Source organism: Triticum aestivum, chromosome 7B (genome assembly GCF_018294505.1).
Source record: "Triticum aestivum cultivar Chinese Spring chromosome 7B, IWGSC CS RefSeq v2.1, whole genome shotgun sequence".
NCBI lineage: Eukaryota > Viridiplantae > Streptophyta > Magnoliopsida > Poales > Poaceae > Triticum > Triticum aestivum.
In genome coordinates this window covers 745,546,145-745,558,873 of record NC_057813.1, presented here as the reverse complement: position 1 = coordinate 745,558,873, position 12,729 = coordinate 745,546,145, and the positions used below count along the sequence as shown (strand labels likewise).

At 48.1% G+C, this 12,729-nt stretch overlaps 1 pseudogene; it reads right to left on the bottom strand.

Moving 5' to 3' along the window:
- Window positions 1-218: 218 nt before the first annotated feature.
- LOC123158730 (cytosolic sulfotransferase 12-like) lies at window positions 219-4,893 on the bottom strand (annotated as a pseudogene).
- Window positions 4,894-12,729: the final 7,836 nt, after the last annotated feature.

The window sequence follows — 12,729 nt, the reverse complement described above, 5'->3', positions numbered from 1 at the left end:
CCAAACGCTCACACGTGTGGGCGTTAGTGTTTTCGCAGATCTAATGTCTGGGTGGCTGACTAAGACTTCAAAATGAATCCCAGTCGAATGAGATTTAGCAAGGTACCCTGTCGACAGCTTCGTGTGGTAATGTCCACGCGGAAGTCTCACGTGGCCAGTCGAATGAGATTTAGCTTCGTTGAGATTTAGCAAGGTAATCATCAACAGTCGAATGAGATTTAGCAAGGTACCCAATCCACCGCGCACCACCTTGTTCCGCGTGGTAATGTCACTGAACGAGAAGCCCGTGCCTCCGCCGTGAACGAGCACACCAGGAACCGCGCCAGCCTCCGGATGTTTACCCGGCGGGTCGAGCAACATCTCCTCGTACCTGAGAAAGAGCACCTTGTCCGGGCCTCCCTGCTCGCCTCCCAGTACTCGGCTGCCTGCCGCCACACCGGCCCGGACCCGTTGCGGCCGTCGCAGAAGACCCTGAAGAGCTTGTCGAAGTCGAGGTCCTCAGGCTGGTGATCGCCGGCGCCGATGTAGGCGACTAGCTTCTTGAGGAACCAGTACCACGACACCACACGTCCTTGGAGTCCCGGCAGATGTACACGATCCGGCTAACACTACTAGGAAAAGGCCTGCTAGTGGCGCACTTGTTTTGCCGACTAATGGCGGCACTACATGTGCGCCACTAGCATGTCGCCATTAGAATTTTTTATTAATGACTCACCACAGAATTAGTATACCAGATACTAATGGTGCACCAGGCAGTGCGCCATTAGTATAGCCCACGGTGCGTCATTATTATCTGACTTAGTATAGAAGTGCGCCATTACTAACAACTGTTTTTCAAATATTTTTTCATAAATTTTGTTTTCAAATTTTTTTCCAATTTTTTTGTTTTAGTCTTAATCTTGGGTCACTATGGCTTAATCTCGGGTCAATACGCTTAATCTCAAGTCAAATCGTACTAAGTGGTCAAACTTCCCGGAAGGTCACCCGTCCTCACACTAGTCTAGTCTGAGCACGCTTAACTTCACAGTTCTATCCATACCCCAGCAGCACCTCACTTAACAGGCACTTGTTGATATATCTATCATATCAATCCTATTAAACCTTGTTGATGTCTAGGACTTTGTTCTTGTTCATGAGTACCATGAAATTTTGAAAAATATTTCAAACTTTCCAGTCATATTACGTATCATTTTTTGAAAAACAACTCCAAAAAAATAATTTCAATACCAATTTTTTTTCTGTTACTAGTGGCGCACCTAGCAAACGGTGCGCCACTAGTAAGTTTGGAATTTTTTGAATTTTTTTGCCTCTAGATTTTGAAAGCTCCGTAACTTTTTTTCTGTTATGTTTTTAAGGATTTTGAAAATGTTTAACGGATTCCCCCAATTAAATTTGGATGTAACTTTTTGAATAGATGATTTTTCATATAAGAAACTTCTTAATCCGAGTTCGCATGCAAAAGTTATGCCCATTTTACAAATTCCAGAGAGATTTTACAAATAAAGTCGAAATTCATATTTGTAAATTTTCCGAACAACTACACCACATATCACATGGCAAACTTATTTTCTTTTATTTTTTTGGCATTTCCATCATTTTCTTTTATTTTTTTAAATCTGAAAAGGCGGTCCGGGGTTGTATTCGGTGGAATTTTTGGGCCAAGTTAGTAATGGCGCACCGTGAGAGTGTTGCGTCATTACTAGTTTTGAAAAAAAATAAAAAAATGAAGAAAATTGGAAAAAAATTACTAGTGGCGCACCATGGATGTGGTGCGCCGCCATTACTAGTTTTGAAAAAAAATATTACTAGTGGCGCACCGTATATATAGTGCGCCATTAGTATTTGGACAGTAATGGCGCACCAACACATTAGTATATAGTAATGGCGCATCACATGTCTTGTGCGTCATTAGTGTTCATATCATCTATAGCCCTTTTCCTAGTAGTGTAACGCGGGTTACGCGCTCCGGCAGCTGGGAGTAGGCCTGGTAGGTGGCGAGCACACGGGGCAGGGACGGGCACGAGGGTGATGTTGAAATTGTGTCGAATATAATGTACAACGTAGGTTACAGTTGGACTTGTAGTTGTATTGTGTTTATATAGAATATGAAGTTGTGTCCAAGTAGGACACTTGCATCCTATTCCTCTCATATATAGCGAGGATAGACACATGGCGTAATATATGGCAACATAATAGCACAGAAATGCAGGAGAAGCTGGCGGCATGTGCAGGCGTCCAGGCGACCAGATGCGGTATTATAACGGTATCATGGGGAGGTGCGCCCATAGTCAAGCCTCGGGAATGTAGCCATATCAGTGAACCTCGTTAACAAATCTCGATGTTGTGCTTGTATTATTGTTTGGTCCTCGGATGATCAACGGCTGGCCTCAGGTTTATTCTAACAGGCGAGGACGTCGCGCACCTTGTCGAAGGAGCGGCCGAAGAAGACGCCTTCGAGGAACATGACGCAGCTGTGCTGGTTGCGGACCAAGAACGGGTGGACGGCCGGTGCGCAGTGGCGAAGGAAGGGCCTTGAGCCACGTGGTGCCGGAGTTGGGGCAGGTGACCAGGAGCACATCGCCTGATGCCGGCTCGAATTGGTCGTTGAAGGCCGTCAGTGCGAGCAGGAACCGCTCGGCCACCCAGAAGCCACGGTATCGGCGGTGCGCGAACGGCGGCCACCGCGTCTCCAGTGGCAGGGTAGGGATCACCTCGCCGATGTCTCCTCTACAGCGGCGACCCTATTTTCCACAGTCCTCTGATGGCGAGTAGAGTACTACGTGTTAGGTAGGTACAGTGCCTTCGCTGTGCACGAATATGAATTGCTCTCCTCATTGCAAATAATCTTCAACGATACTCCCTACCATTGCCGACACCGAGAGAGATCCAGTGACATGCATGTCACGCTGTAACATTGTCGATCTGCCTGTTGATTCTGGGTCAGATATTATGAAGAGGGAGGCCCATGACATTATAGTATGTCACTGGATCTCAATCCCGTCGACACATAATCTTCAAAGATGTACGTGTCTTGATTCTAAAAAAAATGTACGTGTCTTCAAAAACAAAAGTGTTACACCACGTAACTTATTAACACTATTAGAAAAAAAACGCCGTTACCAATTACTTTTGCATTTGCCAATTACAGTACTTCCTCCGTTCAGATGTGTAAGTCATCTTACGTTGTGCACTGCGACCAAGGCGGAGAGAAAAACGAGAAAACTTAATATCTTTTTGCTAATTAATAGCATTGCATGCAATGAACTAACCAATGCATGTCATGTTTGTTAGTCTCAAGTCATTGAAAACATGCACGGCCCACATCTATTATAGGTTGATATGTCACAAAACAAGAAACGAGGAAGGAGTTAATGTACCGTGCCTAAATGTTTTTAGATTATTTGATTTTCGTAAAGTGACTTACACACCTAGACAGAGGGAGTACATAACATGGGATCACGGCAAAAGACTTCTAAGCTGAGTACGGCTTGGCACACACTAGCACACGGCACCCAGTAAATAGAAGGCACGTAGCACGGCCGTTTGCAGTTGACGGCTCCTAACGTCCTGTTCCCATTTGCCGAGATTCCATAATTACGTACTTAGCTAACTAATTACGAAAATATTTTTTCCCTCGCAGTAAATGTTTCCTCTACTGGGGCGACCCTCTTGGCCACAGTGCTCTGATGGCGAGTAGAGTACTAATTTTAGCATATTATATCTTCAAGGGTGCTCCCTACGGTTGCCGACACGGAGAAAGACCCAGTGACGTGCATGTCACGTTGTAACACTGTCGATCTGCATGGTGATTCTCGATCAGATGGTTCGGAGAGGGGTACTTTAAAAAAAAAATCATAAATATTACCCTATTTTTTTAATAATAATACATAGTGATCCATCAATTGGACGACTGAATCCATTCTTCCAATAGGGGGGAGGGGGGGGGGGGGGGGCAATGACAGTATGACATGTCACTGGAGCTCAATCCTGCCGACACATATAATCTTCAAAGATGCTCGTGTCTTCGAAACCAAAAATGCTACACCATGTAAGAGTATCTTCGCTAGATGATGCAAATTTTGGAGATGTAAACAGATTTAGATTTTCAAAAAGTGTTTTTTACATCTTTAAAAAAGTCTCAACTCCAACAGATGATGTATTTTGAAGATGTAAAATAGCAACTCCAACAAATAATGCAAATGGAGATGTAAAAATCTGAAAACAATCAACTACTACTTCATTTCAACATAGTTCAAACATGAAATTCAACATAGTTTCATACCTAAATTCAACTACTACTTATTTGAACTACTAGATGAAACTACTCATCGTCGGAGCTGCGGAATTGCTCCCAGAACTCGTCCTAGTCCGGATCGTTGCACCCCTCGTCCTCCTCGTCGGAGTCACCCATTCCTCCTCCGATGACTCGATACGGATCACCGTCGAGGGGCCGGCCTCGTCCACCTTCTTCACCCCCTGCTTCTTCGCCTCGACGCCGCACTTCCAGTAGTGCTCCAGCTCGGCCTGGACGTATTACGAATGCTCTCGGACAAACCTCGCCAATGTCGCCTCCTCGCTCTCGCCGGGACCGACGAGAACCGCCAGCTTCTTCGTCGCCTTCTTCGTCGTAATCTCCTGCATCCGGACGCCCAGCGGCACAAGCATCTCCGCATCCACCCGGCTCTCGATCTCCGGGAAGTTGAGGTGCTCCTCGAGCCTTCCAGCACTCCACAGCACCACATCGTAGGCACGCGCGGACTCGTGGGTGGTGGGGTACGTGCCGAGCCACGAGCGGCGGCCCGCGTCGGAGAACTCCACCCCGAAGTTGCCAGAGGGCTTCGCTCTCACGCCGAAGAACCCGGGGTTGCCTTTCGGGGTCTTCTTCAACGCCATGTCAAAAACACCGGAGAGACGCGGCGGCGGCGAGCTAACGGGGTCGGGATAGGGGTGGAGCACGGTGGTGGAGGGGGGGGGGGGGTCGTGGCGGCGGTGGCTGTGTGGGGTCGGGGCGGAGCAGAGTGGCGGCGGCCCGATACGAGTCGTGTGACGGCAGGCAGTGAGTGTTAAGGGGCAGAATCTGCGGCGGCGGCCGGGGAAGGGGGGGGGGTGCGGAGGTGGATCGACGGTTGGGCGGGGGCCGAGCACGAGGAGGAACATTGGGGCACGGAAGTGGAATGAACGGCGGTTGACGCGCGACTACGGGTTTTACATCTGGTGGACCCGAGATGTAAATTCACAACTCGAAATATTATATTTTACACCCTTCGAGAGGCGGAGATGTAAAAACTTTTGCATCTTGAAGATAGCTTTTTGACCTCTAAAGATGCAAAAGTGAGGTACTTTTGCATCTGCACCATTTATTGTAGATGATGTAACTTATAAGCATGCCTGCGGCCTGCCCTGCACCTGCACCTGCCTGCCTTGCCATCATACGCCATGGACGCACTACCACAGGCACAAACGGGCGCAGCAAGCAACGGAGATGGCAAGCCAAAGCCACATGTGCTCGTCGTGCCGTACCCGGCGCAAGGTCACCTGCTACCGCTCCTTGACCTGGTGGTGCTGCTCGCCGGACGAGGGCTCGCGCTCACCGTCGTCGTCACGCAAGGCAACGTCCAGTTCCTCGCCGCATTGCCGCCGTCCGTGGCCACCGTTGTGCTGCCGTTCCCGTCGGCGCCTTTGCTCCCGGCCGGGTGCGGCGAGAACACCAAGGACCTCCCGGCGGACCTCTTCCGGCCGTTCATGGCGTCCGTCCATTCTCTCCGATCTGTTCATGGGCTGGACGCTTCCGCTCGCCGACGAGCTCGGCGTGCCGCACGTGGCCTTCTCGCCCACCAGCCTCCACTACCTCGCATTCACTCGCTTCCTTTGGCGCCGCATGCCGACGGGGCACGACGGCGAGGGCGAGAGGGTGGTCACCTTCCCGGAGCTGCCCGGCTCGCCTAGCATCCCGTGGCGCCGCCTGTCGGGGCTGTTCCGGATGCATGAGGCTGGCGACGAGGTCTCCGAGATGATCCGGCAGATCCTTCTGTGGAGCGTAGAAAGCTCCTGCTTTGTGGTCAACTCGTTCGCCGCACTCGAGGCCGGCTGCTTCAGGGATGCGCTGGCGGCGAAGCGGGTGTTCATGGTCGGCCCGCTGTCGGAAGCCGCCGGCGTGCGCGGCGGCGGCGGCGAACCCGCGGAGGTGTGCGCGTGGCTGGACGGGTTCGACGACGGTTCCGTCGTATACATCTGCTTCGGGTCGCAGGAGGCGCTGTCGCCGGCGCAGGCGGCGTGCGTGGCCGAAGCTCTGAGGCTGAGCCCGACCGCCGCGTTCGTCTGGGTGGCGAGGGGCGGCACCGTCGTGCCGGAGGGGTTCGAGGCGGCCACGGCATCACGCGGGAGGGTAGTCCGGGGCTGGGCGCCGCAGCTGGACATCCTGCGCCACCGCGCCGTGGGGTGGACCCTCACGCACTGCGGCTCGAACTCGGTGATGGAGTCGGTCGCCGCCGGCGTGGCGTTGCTCACGTGGCCGATGGCCGCTGACCAGTTCACGAACGCGTGGCTGCTCGCTGAGGCTGGCGCGGCCGTGCTGGTGGCGGAGGGCGCGGACGCCGTGCCTGACGCCGAGAAGATGGCGAGCGCCATCTCCAAGGCTGTCACGTCAGAAGAGGGGGAGTCCACCAGGAGGCGTGCGGTGGAGCTCGGCCGGAATGCGGCCGCCGCGGTGACGGCGGGCGGAACGTCGTGCGGCGACCTGCAAGAGTTGGTGCGTGCGCTCGGTAACGTCGATGGACTGGCTAGTTAATTAATTAAATTTCTCACCATCAGATCACAGACTCACTTGGTCAACTTATTGGGTGGATGTAAGCACAAATTTGTAGGGAAAAAATATCAACCTCTACAATAGCAACAATATGGACTTACAAATAGTATATCTTATGTCATATCTATTACTACCTCCGTCCTGGTTTATAGGTCCCTTTATAGTTTGTGCCAAATTTTTATTAAAGATTTAACTAACAAAATGTTAATGCATGTTAAAAAAATTATCTCATTGGATTCGTATTTGAACATAGTTTTCAAAAATATAATATTTGGTGACATGCGTGAACATTTTGTTAGTTTAATTTATGGTCAAAATTTGGCATGAAATACAATGCGGACGAATAAACCCGGACGAAGGTAGTAGTATTGGTGTGCTACTATATAAGGTAATATTTTTTAGGTCCGTCTATGTCACATCTAGATGTGAGATAATATCTCACATTTAAGTATGATGTCAGCATCATCTCACTTTGGTAGTTTTCCCGTTTGTTGGATGTGTACTCATGTTACATGTAGGTAACATCATCATCAAAATTACAGCCTCTTACGCAGTTTTCGTTGACATGCTTGTTGGGCACAGTCCCACGTTGTGGTTGTGGTGATCCAATCGTTTCTTGTGATGTGTAGGTGAGCTGCCACGGGCTAGAATCGATCAAATTGATTTCGCGGCTAGGCTAGCTTGGGCCATTGAGCAACTAGTATTAGCATGTCCCGTCAAAGAATCGATCAGGCTGTTTGTAGCTAGCTTGTGCGTACACAAATATTTGTTCGTGCCATTTCAAAAAATAATTGAGACAATTAAAAATGTTCATGCATTTTTTATTTGTTTCGTGCCACAAAAAAATCACGCGCCCACTGTGTCGCAACTCGGACAAAAAATATTGGGCTCCAGTTACGAGTTGATGATGGACTTGTAATTGAGACAAAAAAAAGGTTAGACCCAGATTGCGAGTTGACGATGGGCTTACGATTGGGAAAAAAAGGTCTGGCCCGAGTTGCGCGTCTAGTGTGGGCTTGCAACTGGAAAAAAATGTCGGCCCCAGTTGCACGTCACTGGTGGCCTTGCAACTGGGATAAAAAAAGATCGGTGCCCAATTGCGAGTTAAGGGTGAACTTGCAACTGGGAAAAAAAATGCTGCGCCCCAGTTGCGAGTCAAGAGTGGACTTGCAACTACGACAAAAAAGTTAGACCCAGTTGCGAGTCAAGAGTGACTTGCAGCTGGGACAAGAAAAGGTCAACCCCGAGTTGCGAGTCAAGGGTGGACTTGCAACAGGGACAAAAAAGATTGGGCCAGTTGTGAGTCGGTGGTGGACTTGCAACTCAATAAAAATGTTGACAACAATTGTAAATCGAGGTTGGGCTATCAACTGAGAACAAAAAAGGTTGAGTCAGTTGTGAGTTGACGGTGGACTTGTAACTAGGACAAAATAATCGGGCTGGATTTGCGAGTTGAGGGTGGACTTGCAATTGAGACTAAAAAAGATCAGTTGCGAGTTGAGGGTGAACTTGCAACTGGGACAAAAAAATGTTGGGCATGAACTTAAAACTGGGACAAAAAAAGTTTCGAGCCCCAATTACAATTCAAGAATGGAGTTGCAACTGAGACAAAAAAATGTCAAAGTCCAGTTGCGGGTCGAGGGTGGGGTTGCAACTATGACAAAAGAAGATCGACCCCTGTTGCAAGTTAAGGTTAGAGTTGCAACTTGGACAAAAAATATAGACCTTGTCATGAAAATTTTAAAAAGAAAAAGTGAAAAGGTGAAAAAAATATATAAAAATCATGAATTTTAAAAAATAACGAATTTGAACAAAAAACAAAAAGAAAAGAAAAACAAAAAAGAAGATTAAAAAAAGTTCACCTGTGGCCACAACAGCCAACGAGGAGGCAACGTAGGAGGAGCAAGATCAATTGATAGACAACGGCCTACTGCCATGATGCCCAGCCTGATCGACGCATACATGAATAAGATCAATCAATAAAAAAAAAGCAAAGAATACTAATCTTAATGTCTAAATCATGTGGCCAGGAAGTTAGTTGTGAGATAATTATTTCACATCTAGATGTGAAAATAGGAAATCTGATATTTTATGAACTTGATCAAACTTAAGAACGTAAGGCTTACAACAATTCAAATACCACTTAACATTTTTGAGATGGTAAGGAGTATTGTTTTCAAATCTTGGGCAACCATATATTGTTCTCTTTGTGAGATGATTTCCATTTTACTCAGTTTACAGTTGTTTAGATTTACTTACTAATAAAAAAAAGGAGAAATCTCATGCACGAAAAAAAAAAGAGAAATCTAACTTCCTATCGATCTGTCGCCGGTCCAATCTTTCTCTCGCGCATGATGTGTTCCTTTTTTTCCATTCTTGATTCCAACGAGATAAAAACCACACGGTGAATGCCAGGATTCGATCCCAAGTCGCAGTTAGTCGTGGCCAGCTTAAGCCAATCCCATTAACAAACACATCTAGGTTGTGTAAGTGTCCAATTGAAGGATGGTGAATTGATGGATGGATCCTTTTATAGCAAAGAGCTGTGCTCCTGCGCCTGTGATCCCCTCTTCAATTAAGTAAATAGCCTTACTAATTACTAGAAGAGATTGGTGGTCAGCTGAGGGGGTGTTTGTTTCCAGGGACTTATTGGTTTAGGGACTTAAAAAAGTCCTTATAAGTCCCACCTAAACCAAACACAAGGGACTTATTGGGACTTATTGTGATGATTTGGGACTTATCAAGTAAGACTCTCAGTGAGGAGCTTATTGGGACTTATTCGCTCCAGGCTCGTTCCCCACACGCCCCGTCGCCCGCCCCGTCGCCGCCCCGCCTCTCGCCCCGTCGCCGCCCCGCCTCTCGCCCCGTCGCCGCCCCGCCTCTCGCCCCGTCGTCGCCCCGCCTCGGTTTGCCGCCCCGCCTCTCGCCCCGTCGCCGCCCCGCCTCGGTTCGCCGCCCCGTCGCCGCCCCGCCTCTCGCCCCGTCGCCGCCCCGTCGCCGCCCCGCCTCTCGCCCCGTCGCCGCCCCGCCTCTCGCCCCGTCGCCGCCCCGCCTCGGTTCGTTCTGCCTCGGTTCGTTGCAACGGTGCCTCTAATCGCCGGACAGGCCCTCTCCTGAGCCTCGTTGCAGTGGTGCAACATGGACTTATAAGTCCCTGTAAACAAACAGGTAGGGACTCGAGACTTATAAGTCCCTGTAAACAAACAGGTAGGGACTTATGACTTATAAGTTGGGACTTAAAAAAGTCCTAGGACTTATGAAACAAACAGGGCCTGAGTCTCAAGTCTTGAACCTTTTTTTTTTGCTTTCTTTTCGCCTCGGGGCATGTGATGGTGCGCATCAAGGAGAAATTTAGCATCCTACCCAGCAAGATCTGGAAGCTGAAACCCGAGCAAGTATAAAAAGAAGAGGAACTCGAGGAGGGAGACAGACCCATATGCAGAAATTGAGATGCACTTGTTTACAAAGAACAGAGTGACCTGCAATGGCTCAGAAGGAAATCGTACCGTTGCGAACAGGCCGGAGGAGCTAGCAGAACAAACAAGAACAAATAGGGAGCCATATTATTGACCTTGAACCGTGCGCTCAATGAAGCTTCCAAGAAGTTGCCCCCATTGTAAAAACAAATAGAAGTGGACTTTGCTGAGCAAACGATTCGTTGAAGGACGCGGTTAGCAAGGAAAGATTAAATGCAAGGAGTTGATCCGATCCATTCGATCAGCCTTCCACCCAAGAAACTGTGAACGGGAAGCAATCCATGTGGTGCGAGTCCACGGCTCCCTAGATTGGAAAAAGAAAGAAAATTTATCGCTTAAGCATTGTACTGTAGCAGGAACCTTCAGTGCATGCATGGAAACACGGCGATGCCTCAGGCACCAGGCACATCGTAAATTTAGGACAAACGGCGATGCCTCAGGCACCAGGTACATCCTAAATTTAGGACAGTGCTAAAGCCCACACGTATGGTGGGAGCCAAATCCGCCCACACGCCCTATAACATACAGACTACGCCATGTCATCGCATGCATGTGGAATTTTTTTTGGATTTTCAGTTTTTAAAATGTTTTATCTCTTAAATGAAAAATCCGATTGAAGATCCGTTTTCACCTTTAAATCCCTCGCGACGAGATCTTCAAAACTAGATCTCATATCAATATATTTCGATGAACTTTTTTTGTTAAAAGTTGCCATGTCTATTGCACATGAATTGCCATGATGTTTACACTAAAATTGCCATGTTATGTTTCAGCTATTTTCTTCTATATTAAAAAGTAAATTTTGACATATTATAAAATGGAGAATTAAGAAACTAGACTTGTCATGCACCATAAACTAAAATTGCCATGATACATGCACTAAAAATTGCCATGGTTCATGCGAAAAAATATTTTCATGGTCAAAGTACTGGAATTGCCATCATCAAAAACTAAAATTGCCATGATCTACAAACTAAAATTGCCACATGGCAACTTTAGTTTAAGCACCCTGACAACTACAGTGTAAACATCATGGCAATTTTTGGGCAAAAAAAATTTCGTCGAAACATATCAACATGGGGTATAGTTTTGAAGATCTCGTCGAGACGGATTTAATGGTGAAAACGGATTTTTAATTCGCTTTTTTAATTAGGAGATAAAACATTTTTAAGCCAAAAATAAAAAAAATTCTGCTGATGTCATCTGTTTATACGTGGTAAAAGAAGTGGTGATAGAGGCGTGTGGGTGATGTGCAAAGGCCCACACGTGTGAGCGTTAGTTTTTCCGTAAATTTAACGGAAAGAAGGCAGGATCACCGCAGCTCTCATGGATAGACGAAAATGATAGAGGAGGCTAGGGTCGGAGAAGACGAGGCGGCCCATCTCCCGCGCGGATGCAGCTTCAATGACGTTGTGAAGCCAAGACATGCAGCGCCTTAGCCCACCATATCAGCCCCTCATTCTACATCCAATGGATAGGATTCACTCAAGACAAAAAAAGACCTAGCGTCAACAGTTTCAGCGGAAAAGACGAGGCAGGGCGAGGTGTTTCGGCGGGGCGGCATCGAGTTCTCCCGCGTGGCAGCGAGGGTTTGGCGAGAGCGCCACCTCCGAGACCCTGTGGAGGAGAGGTTGGAGAGGAGGTCGTCGCGCCGCATTCATTGGAGAGATAGTAGGGTGGCCTCGCGGGGCTCGCGCCGCCGCAGAGGCGACGGGAAGGAGGGCCTCGCCGCCCGGGACCTTCTGAGAAGATACAACGCGGCCGCAAATTTCGTTCACCCGACCTGCCCCTCGATTCACCGAGAAGATACAGTCGTCGTTCGCTGGAGGTAATTCTGATTTTAGTCGAATTTTACTGCAGCCGAGCTCAAACCGTGAGTACCTAATTATTTTGAAGTTGAGATGATGCTTTCACTAGTAGTTCTAGATACATCTTTTTTATCCATTTTGATGACAAGTATTTTCGGACGGAGGGAGTAGTAAGTAATGCTTTCGATTTTTTATGGGATTACATGGTTCTGCAAGCAGTCAACTCCAGACATACACCCCAAATATAAGTACATGTTTGTGCAAGTTCAGATCACTCACCACACACGCACACACCCCAGATATTCAGAAGTAGAATAATCTGAATTTTGTAGTACTGGTAGGGCAAGTTTTTTTTGTTAGTATGTGAGTTTCAAATTGTAGTAATGTGGTGAAAGAACACTAACTAATACTGCAACTTGTTTAGGAAGTTTCAAGTTCTGATCTAGTGTAAGAACACTAACTAATATTCAGATATACTACTGATGCAATTACTAGTAAAAAACAGGGCTATCGTTCGGGCCTGGCCAGCCCATTAGTCTCGGTTCTTTAAGAACCGAGACCCATGGGGGGTATTACACCCGGTTCGTGAGCCCAGGGGGCCGGCCGGGGCCTCGTGGGCATTGGTCCCGGTTCGTGTGGA